We start from the raw sequence: 13077 nt of genomic DNA, 5'->3' as shown, positions 1-13077 counted from the left end.
TTCTGAGGGTGCAGCCCCTGCTGGGAGCTGGCTCAGGGCTGCTGCTGAGGTGGTGGCACAGAGGATGTGGTGCCTGTGCTGCCATTCCAGCTCCTCACTGGAATGAAGGGGCTGTCCTGGGCTGCCCAGAGGCTCAGGGGAAGCCTGCCTGCCTCTGGGGGCTGCAGGATGCTCCTCTGGTTGAGGTTTTTCCTCCTCTGTCCCTGTCACCCGTTGGCTGTGGGGTCCCATCCACGCTGTTTGAAGGTTCTCACAAGGATGGCACCTCTGGATGTGTTGAGTTTGGTTTTGGATAAAAGGAAGCTGCCTGGCTGATGGCTCTCTGTCCTGGCTGAAGGGCTCAGCCCCACTGTTTGCTGTTGTGTGTCTCTGCCTTGCAAGGGGAGCACAGGACACGTGGGGCTGTTGGAGTGAGTCCAGAGGAGGCCTCAGAGTTGATGGAGGGGCTGGAACCAGGCTGGGAGATGCAGGAGAGAAGGCTCCAGGGAGAGCTCAGAGCCCCTTCTAGTGCCTAAAGGGGCTCCAGGAGAGCTGGAGAGCAATTTGGGACGAGGGATGGAGGGACAGGACACAGGGAATGGCTTCCCAGGGCTGGATGGGATATTGGGAAATAATTCCCCCCGTGAGGGTGGGGAACCCTGGCGCAGGCTGCCCCCTGAACCACCCCATGCCCTCTGCTCTTCCAGCCCTTGGCACTGTGTGCCCTGGATCTCCTGCACAGCTGGTGCCAGGTGCATCCTGGCAGCCTTTTACCAATCCTGGTGTTTCCATGCCCAAACTGCAGTGCCAGGACAAGTTGCACAGGAAAATGCAGGGTGCAGGAATGTGCACCAGCCTCATGAGCTGCAGGTAGGAATACAGGATCTGCTGGGCTGCTTTTTTTCTCTATTTCAAACAGCATAAATTAAACTAATTTTATTTTTTTCCCCTCCTTCTTCAGATCTTCTCCTTGTGTACTGGAAACCCAAGCACAGCAGAATTGGGTTGATATTCAGAGTCCAGAAATGGAAGTGGCCACTTTAATTTGGCCACTCTCCAAAGCCAGCCATGGGGTAGGGGAGAGGGAAATGGGTTTGCAGTGCTGTTTTTCAGTTTGAATCATAAAGGTGTTTAACATAGATAAGGAAATGTTTAACTCTGTGTTATCTTGGCAAAGTTGCTTTAAAAGGTGGCTCTTCCCAAGAGCAGAAGGAAGATTTTCTTTTTTAGCACATCCCTTTCCTGGGTTTGAATATTCATTACATACTTGATTTTTATATTTATTTTTTTCCCCCTTTTCTGCTCTCCGTGTACTCCAGGTCCCTTTTCTGCCCTCCCAAAACCTGGATTTGTCCTGTGCAAATGAAGGGAATTTCTGGGCTGCTTCCTCCTGACTCCTGCCACCTCTCTCCAGGGCATCCAGCCGAGCTTCCCAAGGGAACTTTAATTAGCTTTCCACACAAATTCCGCTGCTCAGCGACGTGAAGGGGCTCAGGAGGGTGGAGTGAGGTGGGGAAGGGGCTGCTTTTGGAATGTCTTGTTCAAATGCCACTCTGGGGTTCTGCTTTGGGATTTGTGCCATTTTTTCAGTGCAAAAAAATTTCAGATGTGGGCAGGCGGTTCTCCATAGGGAACAAAACCAAAGCTTGCTTGTGCTGTCTCCTGCAAATAACCCACTCAGGGTTCTTAGTGTTACAAGGTGTCTTTTTGTCTGAATTAAGAGGAGTATGTGTGTGTCTAAGAAAGGAAAAACATGGGATTATTTTTTGCCTTATACTGCGGCCAGTTCTCGTTCATTCTCAGAGTTGGCCCTTTGGGGGCTGGCAGCTGGGGCACTGCACAATCTATAATGTTAAAATTACACTGGGCTGACTTTTGAGCTTGTGTCTCAGCCTTTCATCAAGGTACAGTCAAGATTATTATCTCCTTGCTCTTAAAATTCCTATGTCTGTTGGATTTGTTAACTCCAGTTCTTTCCTGGTGGTTTTGATGCATCCACCCCCCCTGTCTTTCACTTGTGTGGGTATTTTTCAGTCTCACTTCACCAGAAGGTCCTGAACAAGCCTCTAATGAATCACAGCTTTCTCCTCACGATGACATCGTGTCCTTTATTTGCATCTCTGTTTGCATCATTATTTTTTTAACCTCATGCCTGCTGCAGCTTTTCTCCCTCTCCCAACCTGGGGGTTTTTCAGCCTTGGGATGTGATTGCAATTAAAACCCTTCCATTCCAGAGTCTCTCACCTCCCCTGAGGCAGTGCCTGTGCCCAGGGCCTTTGAACTGTGCTGGCTTCTGCAGCTGCTGGCACCAGCAGCATTTCTGTCTGCACCTTGTTTTTCCTGAAGAAATCAAGTTAAGGCAGATCAGGATGACCATCTGTCTTCTCACCTCTCTTTCCTCCTCCCCCAGCAGTATCCTGAGCACTTCCAGGCATCTGGCAGAGGACAGGAGATCTTAAATTTGCTGCAGTTAAGTCCAGGAGGAAGCTGCTGAGCCTTGTCCTCTCAGGAAGGTGCTGGTGTGGGACTGACCCTTACCAGGCATCCTGGGATTCACATCAGCTGCCCATGAAGATGGGATGGTTTTTCTGACCACATTCCCATTTATTAGATACCAGGGAAGCTGGAAAACCACTTCTTGTGCTGCTGCCCATCCGTGGTGTGTGCACATCAGGCTGTGGGCTCTGGGCCTTGCCCAGGGGTGTTTGGAGGACAGCCTTGGGTCTCCTTCAGCCTCTCATCTTTTTCTTTTTGTTTTTGATATCTCTTTGTGAAACCTCACTTGGAAAAGCAGCAGTGTTGCCTTTCCCAAACCCAGGGGTGCCAATCTCGGCATCTCAACAGGCTGGGGCTGCTCACAGGCAGCACCACTGACATTTGTGCCAAAATCCACCCTGCAAATCCCATTCCAGGTGGGCTCCGTGGCCCTTCTCTGCTTCCCTTCAACCCACCTCTTGCTCTTCCCACTCTTTGATGCCATGCCAGCAGCTGAGGGGTTAAAAGAGTCTTTGGGGGGGCGAGGGGGTGGGGATGAGGAGTTTCAGCTGCTCATTACTCACTGCCAACTTCCCCCAAAATCATATTAATTTCACGCTGTCACGCAGGACTGCGCCGTCTCTGCCGTCAGCAGCCGGGAGGGTGACGGGGCTGGGGGGAGCGTGGGTGCCCCTCACCCCCCTCCATGGCTGCCTTTTGGGGAGCTCACTGCTGCCTCTTTCCTCACCCAGGTGGGGCTGGGGCCGCTCACCTTGCAGGGGGATGTGGGGAGCGCCGTGGGCTGCCTCCCCATGATCATTTTCCACCCCGCTGCTCGTGCAAAAACCCCATGAAATTGGGTCTGCTGCAGCAGTAAGGGCTGGAGGGGGAAGGAGGGAGGGAGGGGAGCTGCCAGCCTGCCCTGCCCTACCTGTGCTCAGCAGGGATGCTGCTTAAAAGTTGCTTTTTAACCACTTGCCTCTCTTTTTTAAGGCCAGCGAGCTCAGCCCAGCTCTGCCTGTAAAGACTGAGCTGCCTTTGCCTCCTGTCTGATTTCTCCCCCTTTTCTGCTGTTTGCTCAGTGCATCTGCCAGAGCTGTCACCTCTGCAGGGACTTGCTGCCATCAGCTGGGCCTCTGACAGCTCCCACACAAGCTCAGCATTGCTGAGCCCATCCTGGCTGAAGCTCACTCTCCGTGGCAGACATTCTGCTCTGTCCCCTGCCATTTGGATTGTTCTCACCCCTAGAGCCCATCTCACCTTTTTTCCAGGTGTGTGCTTGCTTTTTTTTTTTGTGGGTTGTGGCTGGAAGGATGATCCTTTCCCCTTTTCTCTCATCGTGGCCACGCTTCTTGGAGCTCTTGGCAGGGGGGTTGGACTAGATGATCTCCAACCCAAACCATCCAGTGACCCTGTGGAATCCCTGTCCTCATCCTGCACTTTGAGACAGGTGGGGAGCAATGAGCTTTCCATGAAATGGAGTGGAAACATCACCACTGAATCCCAGACTCCCTGTCCTGTCTTCTGGGACTTTTCCAGGTGACTGTAAAGACAAATCCCACTGTGCAAAGTGGCCTCTGAGCTTTGCTGTGCTCAGGGCAGGTCGGCAGGGGGTGACCAAAGGTCTGGGAGCAGGAGGAGAGCTCCCATTGTAGTTTGGGCAGCAGCCACACCTCAGTTTTGGGCACAAATGGGACTGCCAGCAGTGAAGAGACACCTCTGCTTCCAGCAGGAGCAGAAAATGGGATGTTCTGCTGTCTGTGGAGTGTGGTGGCTCCCAGCCTGCCTCAGCAGGGAGCTGTTCTGTGCCTGCTCTTCGTGCTGTGCCCGCTGTGAGCCCTGGCAGGTGGCACACGTGGCCAGCCTGGGCTCTGGGGGACAAGGCTGAGCTCAGGAGAGCTGGGCAGCCGGGCTGTGTTGGAGTCCCACCTTCCCCCTGTGCTTGTGTGCATTTCATCTCCCCTCCGTGTTTCTCCGTTCTCCTGATGAAAATAATTAATCAGGTTATTTTTCTAAGTCATCCTGCAGCTTTACAGGGACAGGACTTAAATAAGGATTCTCTTTAAAGCAGAGCTGGGTTAAAATAGCTGTGTGCCTATAAATATCTCATTGCTTCTATATTTATTCTCCAGCTCAGTGCAGGAGGTTCTACAGCTGAATAAGAGATATTTCTTTATTTTTTTTGATTGTTGATGCAGCTGGTATCTTTAACAGCAAGGCTGCCTTCTCCAGAGGATGCCCTGAGTACACCTTTGGGTTCCTTCAGTGTTTCCTAGTTGCTAGTTGTACAAATTTCCTCTTGTCTTTGAAAGGAGCTGACTCATAAGAATCCTCCAGGAGCAGAGATTTGCACCAGACTCTCCTGTGAGCACTATTTTTAGCATAACTTATTTTTTTGACCAGAGCTGCACTCTGATCAGGATTTTCAAAAGAGCCCAGGAGAGATAAATCCCCAAATCTCTGCGCTGTGGGAGCTGCAGGTTCCTTTGAAATCCTGACCCTCTGGTGATTAGGGCAGTGACTTGGTGGCTCCTAAGCCCTGGTCCTGCAAGGTGCTGCGTGCTGGGAGAATTGTGGCTTAGGAGTGTGAGCTCTGAGAAAGGCTTTGCAGGCATTGGAGGCTCTTGTTGAAGGCTGTGCAAGGATTGAGATTTCCTGAGGGTTGGGTTGTAGGGGTCTGTAGGTGACTGCTGCATTTGTACATCTCAGGGACAGCTGCCAGGGCAGCGTGCTTTGGTCCTGCTGTGCTCCAGGGAGGTGATGTGGATGAAGATCTCCTGATAGAGTTGGTCCTTTCTCCACCATCCCTTCTCCTTTTGTCTCCCCCAGCCAGAAAAAAAAAAAAAAAAAAAAAAAAAAAAGTAATTACTATTAGGAGTAACAGGAGTAACTAGTATTCTAGTATTACTAGTAGGATTAAGAAGGAAGATGTTGGATAGGTGAAATAAGGGGATTAGAGAGTGGCTGGCCCATGGCAGCAGAGGGGACAAGAGTCCTGCTGTGACCAGAACCAGCTCAGAGCTCTGTAAGATTGCCCAAGAGAAGAAAAGCAACAACAAAACCTGAATAATATTAAAGTGGGATTTTCCACCTCCGTCCTGGTTTGGGGTGACCTCTTCCATCACACACCCACCAATTATCTTTGAATCCTCTGAGTCACTCTTTTGGGGTGGCTTTGAACTCCCAAACTCATGTCAGTGTTCACGTTCAGCAGTGCTGCTTGAACCTAGGGCTTACTAAACTTGTGGTGTTCCCTGTGCCAGCTCTGCACCTTCTCCTGGCCCTTAGGAACTGGGAATTGTAGGCATTGAGGTGTGACATTTCAGGAGGAAGTCTGTTCCTGCTTTCATTAAGCAGTGAATCATCGTTGTCTGTAAAGCATGGAAATAAATGTGGAGAATAGGCAGGTGTCTTCCCCAGGAGGTGTCAGCGAGTCCTGGCTGCTTTTCCTTGATGTCACCAAGTCTAAAATAGATTTATGGCAAGAAGTGGATTAAAAAAATACTTCCCACCCCAGTGGTGCAGGCTTGTCCATCAGCAAGGAGCAGGAAACCAAGCAGGGCACGTGCAGTGCCCCGTGGGCAGGCACGGGTGGGAAGGGACATCCCGGGACCTTGCTTTGCAGTCGGACCAGAAGGAAGATGGGAACAATTCAGGAGATGGCCACATCCATCCCTCCATCCTAAAGGCACATGTGAGGCTCCTGCTGCAGGGGCTCCAGGGCTCTCATTCCTTTTTTCCACACTAAAATTCCAGCGTGGGAGCCAGCTCTGGAGGGTAAAATGATTGTGACAGTCACACCAGGTACCTGCCTGCCCCCAGGAGCTGGAGAATCGGTGTGGATTGGGAGGAGCAGGGGGCAGAGGAGCTGCAAAGGGAGCCTGCAGGGACATGATGCTCCTGCCACCAGCACAGCAAATCCAGGCAAGGGAAAAGCCCCTTTCCCCACCAGCCTTTAAAGCAGATCTCTCCTGATGTTAAAACCTCCCAAAGTTGGATTAAACACAGCAAAATTAAGAAACCAAACCTGGTTGCAGCACCTGCATAGAAATGACTTAAGTGGAGGGATATTAAAATTTTAAGACTTGCTGCTGTGCTGCTGATGGAGGATTTAAAAAAAATAATAATTACTGTTGGGTGGTTTTTTTTTTTTTCTTTCTGCTTGGTTTTCAGGATTGGTTTCTGTTTAGTGTGCGGCCTAATTGCGTAATTACACGATAGACTGGAGTAGAATTTAGTGTGTGTAATACCAGTTATAAAGAAGAGCCCTAATTATGTAGATCTTCTCAGGTAAATAATACATCAGGGGCATGGAGTGGCCTAATTACTGTTCTGAAAACCTGCCTAATGACTAATTTACTTGGAATTTCAGAACGCTTTTGATAAGGTCCCTCATAAGCAACTGTTAAGGAAAATAAATCGAGAAGGGATAAAATGTTTTGCTGTGTTTTTAAACAAGCCAGTTAAGCCACAGGAAGCAGCCACTGCCTCCTGATCCAGCATCTTGAGGGAAGATCCCCTGGCTGCCTCCTGCTCTGGGGCCAAAGCTTTTGTGTTCCTGATCCTGTTGCCATGAGATCCAAGGGAGGCTGCTGCCACTGTCCACTGAAAATGGGATTTGTAAGTCCCTTCCCAGCTCCTTGGAAGAAGCACATCCGTGTCCACATGGTCCCTGGCACTTGTAGTTGTGGTGTTGGGCATCTAAATAATTCCTGAAGATCAGTGCCAAAACTCGATAAATCCAGGAAGAACTAAACTTGGAGTTCTCCAGAAGCGCTGAGGGAGCGAGGCTGATCCAAAAGCTGGAGCAGCTTCCCCAGGACTGTTTTCTAGTGGATCTCATGGACTTCCTCCATGAGGAGGGAAGTCCAGAGCTGGGACCAGCAGCAGTGTTATTCCAGGGAGTGTGTGAGATGCTGCAGGAGGGGAGGCTGGCTTTGGCCCTGCCCCAGGAGCCTCTGGCAGCAAGGACAGGTGTGCCCAGAGAGCTGGGCTTGGGAAGAGACCCACAGCTTGGGGCAGCCAAGGAAAAGGAGAAATCACATAAAGCAAAACCCAGCTGTGCTGCAGCAGCAGACCAAGGGGCCTCCAAACAAAGATGATGCTCCTGGGCAAAGAGGAGAGGCAGCTGGAAAAACTGATGATCCATGGTAAAGAACAAGGTGCAGACGTGGCTGTCCCATGTCCCCCTGGCTTTTCACACAGATTTTGCAGGAGCTTTGATTATCCAGCAGGACATGAACGAATTTGCACTGGGATCTGCTTCCTGGTGTCACTTCATCTGGGGGCCAGGGGGACACTGCTCCCCTGCTCTGCTGCCAAATCCCTCCACCCACGGCTCCACCAGAGCAGGAGGGAGCCACAGTTTGACTGGGCTCCAGCATCCAGAGGTTTCCCTCCCACCTTGTCTTCCTGTGCCTTCATTTGCTGATTTTCAGAGGTGAAGGAGACATTATTGATGCTGCTGCTGATAATGGTAATAGGGAGATGGGTGCCAGATAATTCCTGAACTCTCTAACAGGATTTAAGCTAACAAGAGAGGAAGGCTTTTTTCCTCCCTCCTTCCCTTTCCCTTCCTCCTTTTCAGATATTTCCTGTGCTGGGGATAACAACACCAAGGAGTGTTAAATTGGCTCTGAATGTCCACCCCTGGCTGTCCACATTCTTGTAACGATTTCATTAGCTTGAATTATCCACGTTATTTTCTTGTAATGGGATTAGCCATCCTGGAGTCAGCTGAAGTCTTGGAGCAGGAGGCGGGAGGGCCCTTCTGCTGCGGATCCCATTAACTCCCTCACGCAGGGGGTGGAACTGGCCATGGCTCAGCCCAGGGGCAAAACCATTTGCCAGGGTCCTGCCTTCCTGGAGGAGGAAGAAAGAAAAAAAAGGACCATTACTGTATTTTTTTTTTCCTCCCCCTTTTAATCAGCAAATGCAGAGGCAGAGAGCGGCGGGGCCGTGGTTTTCTGGAGGGGGAAGGTCCTGTTTAGGGGCGAGCGGGAGAACAAGAACAAAATGAAGAGGAGCACTGCAGAGGGACTGAGTGAATTCCAGGTGGCTGCAGCGTGGCTGAGGCTGTGCAGAGAGGGGAGGGAAGGCCTTGTGTCTCTTTTGGACTCGTCATCCCTGCCCAGAGCCATTTGGGATGAGTGGTCACGCTGCCTGAGCTGGCCTGGGGCTGCCAGCAGTCACAGGGGTATTTGGGCAGGGCTTGGGATAGGAAAGCAGCAAAAGGAGATGGTGGCAGTAGATGGCAACCCAGGAGAAGCTTGGCAGCCTTGATAAAAGGTTTTCATAATCAGTTTTTCAACGTGGTTTTGCTGTTTTGTTTTTCTTGAAGGAATATAAACCAGAGAGGGGGATTTAGGACTGCTCTGTGCAGTGGGACCTCTGTACACACCTGCAGAGCACTCAGGGTGATTTTTGTGGCTCTTTTCCAAGGTGTTCTGTGGTTTTGGCAGTGCACAGATTCATGTTGTCAGTTGTGCCGTCCCCCTCTTAACGTGGCAACCCAAGAGTCCTTGATCAGCTCGTGACTCGGGGTGCACCAAGATCAAATGAGATGAACACACCTGTGTGTTTGGGACTTGAAAATACTCATCAGGGATGGACAGGCCTGCCTGCCCCAAGGGTTTTGCAGTTTAAATGCTGCTCTTTGAGACAGGGGAGGGGTTGAAATGGAGGGAACACTTCCCAGCTGGAGAGATGTTTATAATTTTCTTGGAAGAAACTTTTCCCTGTGAAGGTGGGGAGGCCCTGGGACAAGGAGCCCAGGGAAGCTGTGGCTGCCCCTGGATCCCTGGGAGTGCCCAAGGCCAGGCTGAACAGGGCTTGGAGCAGCCTGGGATGGTGCAAGGTGTCCCTGCCCATGGCAGGAGGTGGAACAAAATGGGCTTTAAGGTTTCTTCCAAACAAACCACTCTGATTCAACCCATGACCGAGCTGCCTGAAGCTGTGGGGTTTTCTGGAGAGCAGGGAGGAAGGAAGGGGAGGGAAGAGGTTTTCTGGAGCCCACCTGTATGCCCATTCTCCTCTGTGCTGGTGGAGGATGTGCAGGCTCCTCCTGGTGACCAGGCAAAGCCAAGTGAGCCGTGGGTTGTCTCCCGAGCTGGAATGTGCTGGCTAATAGCAATATAATGTCCTATAATTAGCAGGCAAAGGACTTGCCTCCCAGCTGGCCTGTGCCAGAAGGATATAATTACAATCCCAAGGAGTGCTGTTCCTCTGACCTGCAGCCAGCTTGCAGTGAGGAGGAGAAATCTCCTTTTCCTCCCTGTGTTCAGCCAGGGAAGCAGGATGGCAGCTGGAGGAGCTGCCAAAGCAGCAGGAGAGCAGCTGATAGCCAGCAGTGCCATGGAGAAATGCTGCATCTCTTGTGGGTGGGAGGGAGGAGATGGCCCTGCTGGCATCTCTGGGATGCACCCTGTGTTTCTGCTGAGCTTGGAAGGGGTGACTTGTCAAAGGAGAGCTCGGGGCTGTCTCTGTTCTGCAGCCCTGTGGATCATGGCTCAGCCAGGGCCAGCACAGGCTTTTTCTGGTTTCCCAGCAAATCTGGATGGGCACAAAACAAAGGTTCTCATTTAGGAAATAGGAGTTGCAGTGTTTGTGGAGGCTGTCATCCCTCCCAGCCAACAGCAGGAAATCGTGCCAAGCCTGGGAGAGTGAGGCGTGGGGACAGATCCGCCAGCCTGGCTGGCAGGGCCTGCAGGGACAGGGAGCCCAGGCAGAGCCACATCCTCCACTCCTCTGCCTTCCCCTCCTGGTCCTGATTCCACCTGGGATTTCAGAGAGTAGCCGTTGGACACCATTTTTCATGGATCTGTGGAAAGGAAGCTGGGAGCAGCTGTGTGCATGGCAGGTCACCAGGGGCTCTGCCATCCTGCTGCCTCTGCAGCAAAACTCTGCTTTTGGCCCCAGACCTTCCTGTGTTAATTGTGAGCAGCTCCATGGGGGTTTCACAAGAGATTTGGGATTGCTGCACACCTTGGCCACACTGAAATCCCATCCCAGCGTGGTGCCACCAGGAGCTGTGGGCATGTTCTGTCAGAAGTCCAGCTCCAGGCCAGGCACAGGGGTCTGCTGGGCTCTTCAGGACCGAGGTTCAAGTCTTGTGCAGAGTTAAGCCAGGCTGACTGCAAAACAGTCAATGTCTCAAGCCTGAAAGGGCTCTGCTCCCACAACCACCAGCTCCTTCAGCCCTGGTGCAGGGCCTCAGGAGCACTTGGAGAAGGCATGGATGGGTGGGTGAGTATAAATCCAGAAACCACTCTGGTTGACACTCACGGATGCTGGAAACCTCCCTGTGAGCCATCCTGCTTGAGGGAAGCACCCTGGCCTGGTGCTGTGCTCCATGTTGGCAGCAGGATTGCTGATCTCTGCCCACTTTGAGAGGAGAGAGGCACCAGCAACCAGAGAATCCCCTACCCTGGGCTGCCTGTGGGTTTTTCACTCCATCTGTGCCCATCAGAGCTCTGTGCTGGAAGGGGAAGGAGCTGGCAGCGCCACCAGGTCTGACTCAATGTGACACCACAGCCATCCCAGCCCCTGGGAGCATATTTCCAAACAGCTCCATGAGATCTTATGGCAAAGCTGCTTTCTTCCCTCCCATGCCATTATGCTCTGGTGTCACCTGGGTGATGTGCCCCGTGCTTTTCCTCCTCCCATCCCCATTGCAGTGGCTTTGCCCGTGGCACAATCCATGCCTGGCCGTCCTGGAGCCAGGATGCAGCTGGAGTGGGAGCAAACCTGTCAGCACCTGGCTTCCCTCTGGCTTCCCTGGCTAGGGAGCCTGCCACTGCAGGGGGTAATTGGGTTTCCTTCTGCCTCTGCCTCTCTCCTCCCTCAAATCCAGGAGAAATAATTGGAAAGGAGAGGTGTGAGTCTGTGCCTGGCACCGCAGAGGAGAACATGAAAGGCCGGAGCTGTGCCTTCATTCGCAGCTCCCGCGCTGGTAATTGCTGTGTTGTGGTTTCTAATTAGCGCCGCAGTGGGGGGGATCTGTCCCCCTGCATGGCCCCACTGGGGTCAGCCTTGTCCCCCCGGCTTCCCTCACCCCTCCACCTCGCCTGTTCCCTGGATCCATCCCTCTGGAAGCCCCTGCTGGCTCCCAGTGCCCAGGAAAGCTCCTGCCAGCCCTGCTCTGCACTGGAGCAGGTCTCCGCTCCCTCCACACCTCTCCACGCGTGGGTGGCTTGGACCGCTCTGAGCTGGGGAGGGAGAAGGGGCCAGGTTCTCCCAGCTCTGCCCAGGCTGATGTGGGTCAGCACAGCTTCCCTGGCACGCTGAATCCAGAGCCATCCTGCTCCTCTGGGTACCCCTGGCCCACCCTCAGTGCTGGACCTTGGTGTCAAAAGGACACGTTGGTGTTTCAGTGCACACACTGAGCGTTGTCCGAGACCTCCCTTTGAGCAAATACTCTGCTCCTGTTCCTTCAGCAAATACTCTGCTTCCCCCAGGCAATGTCCTTGATATTTTTCATGGGGAGAGAGAGACTGGAGCATGCCCATGGCTCCTACCTCCCATTTTTCCTAGCTAGATGGGCACCTCCATGGCTCAGAAGCTTTCTCCTTGCCTCTCCCTTCACCCAACTGCAGCATTTGAGGTGCTCCAGGGACCCTGGGAGTCCCTGTCACCCCCAGCCCGTTGCAAGAGGACCTCTGGAAGCCACAGGATCCGAGCATTCCCAGCAGCTGAGGCTGCTCCCTCTCCTGTGCTGGGGTTTGTTTGTTTGTTTGCGTGGCTCCAGCTCGGAGGGGGCAGGAGGGAGAGGGAGGGAAAGCACCGAGCGGGAGACGTGCGGATTCATTTTGAAGCTTCATAATGGTGCATTTACACACCACGTTGCCTAAGGAAATTGGGTGGATGAATGCCTGGTCATGCTGCCAGTGCAGCAGGTTAACTCCCAGGATTTAGCTTATATCATTTCACGAGAGCGTTTATGGCCTTTACTGTGTTTATTCCCAGGTGCTCTTTGGCACTGCTGTATCCCAGGCTCCTTTTGTGTATGCACGCCTGTGTGGAGATTTTCAAATAAAATAACACATCTCTTCAGACCTGGGCCACATTAAATATTTATTGCCTGCAGTTTGTGCATATGTGTTTGATAAATGGGTGCAAGGGGAGGGGAGGAGAAGGGGAAGAGGGAGCTTGGCAGCAGGGAAAGCGTTGGCTTTGTCCTGGAATTTCTCCAGGGGATGGCACTGGAGAGGGGAGTCCAGCACGTGCTGCCCTTGGGGCTAAGAAAAACATTTTTAGGGTTTTTGGACAAAGTGGGGTGGCTGCATGCTTTGGTGTTCAAGCCACAGGTTCCTTCTAGTGGAACAGGAGCCCCCTTATCTCCTCATTCTTGGCTTTCCATTGACGCTGCAAAACCTGCCTGAAATGCTGTTGGATGTGGAGGTTGTGTTCTCCTAGATTCGCCTATTTCCCTTTCTACATCCAGAAAGCTCAGATCAAACCAGTTTATTCCAGCACAGAAGCTGCAGGATGGGAGAGGCTGAAGGGTTAGAGCAAGGAAATCCAATCATAAAAAATGCCCAGGATCCCTGGACTTGGAGGGATGACACCTCTGGGGATGGAAGAGCTCTTCTGGAAACAGAATAATTCCCTGTGGGGCCATGCTCT

The 13077-nt window shown here is 52.3% G+C and overlaps 1 protein-coding gene across 1 annotated transcript in view; it reads left to right on the top strand.

Annotated features, from left to right (window-relative positions):
- RBM19 (RNA binding motif protein 19) overlaps positions 1-13077 on the top strand; it is a 52013-nt gene that overhangs the window by 19826 nt on the left and 19110 nt on the right. The window lies entirely within an intron of this gene.

This window comes from Lonchura striata, chromosome 15, assembly GCF_050655825.1.
Source record: "Lonchura striata isolate lonStrDom1 chromosome 15, ASM5065582v1, whole genome shotgun sequence".
NCBI classification, from domain to species: domain Eukaryota; kingdom Metazoa; phylum Chordata; class Aves; order Passeriformes; family Estrildidae; genus Lonchura; species Lonchura striata.
Note: the sequence above shows the minus strand (reverse complement) of the source record. Positions and strands in the feature narration are given on the sequence as shown.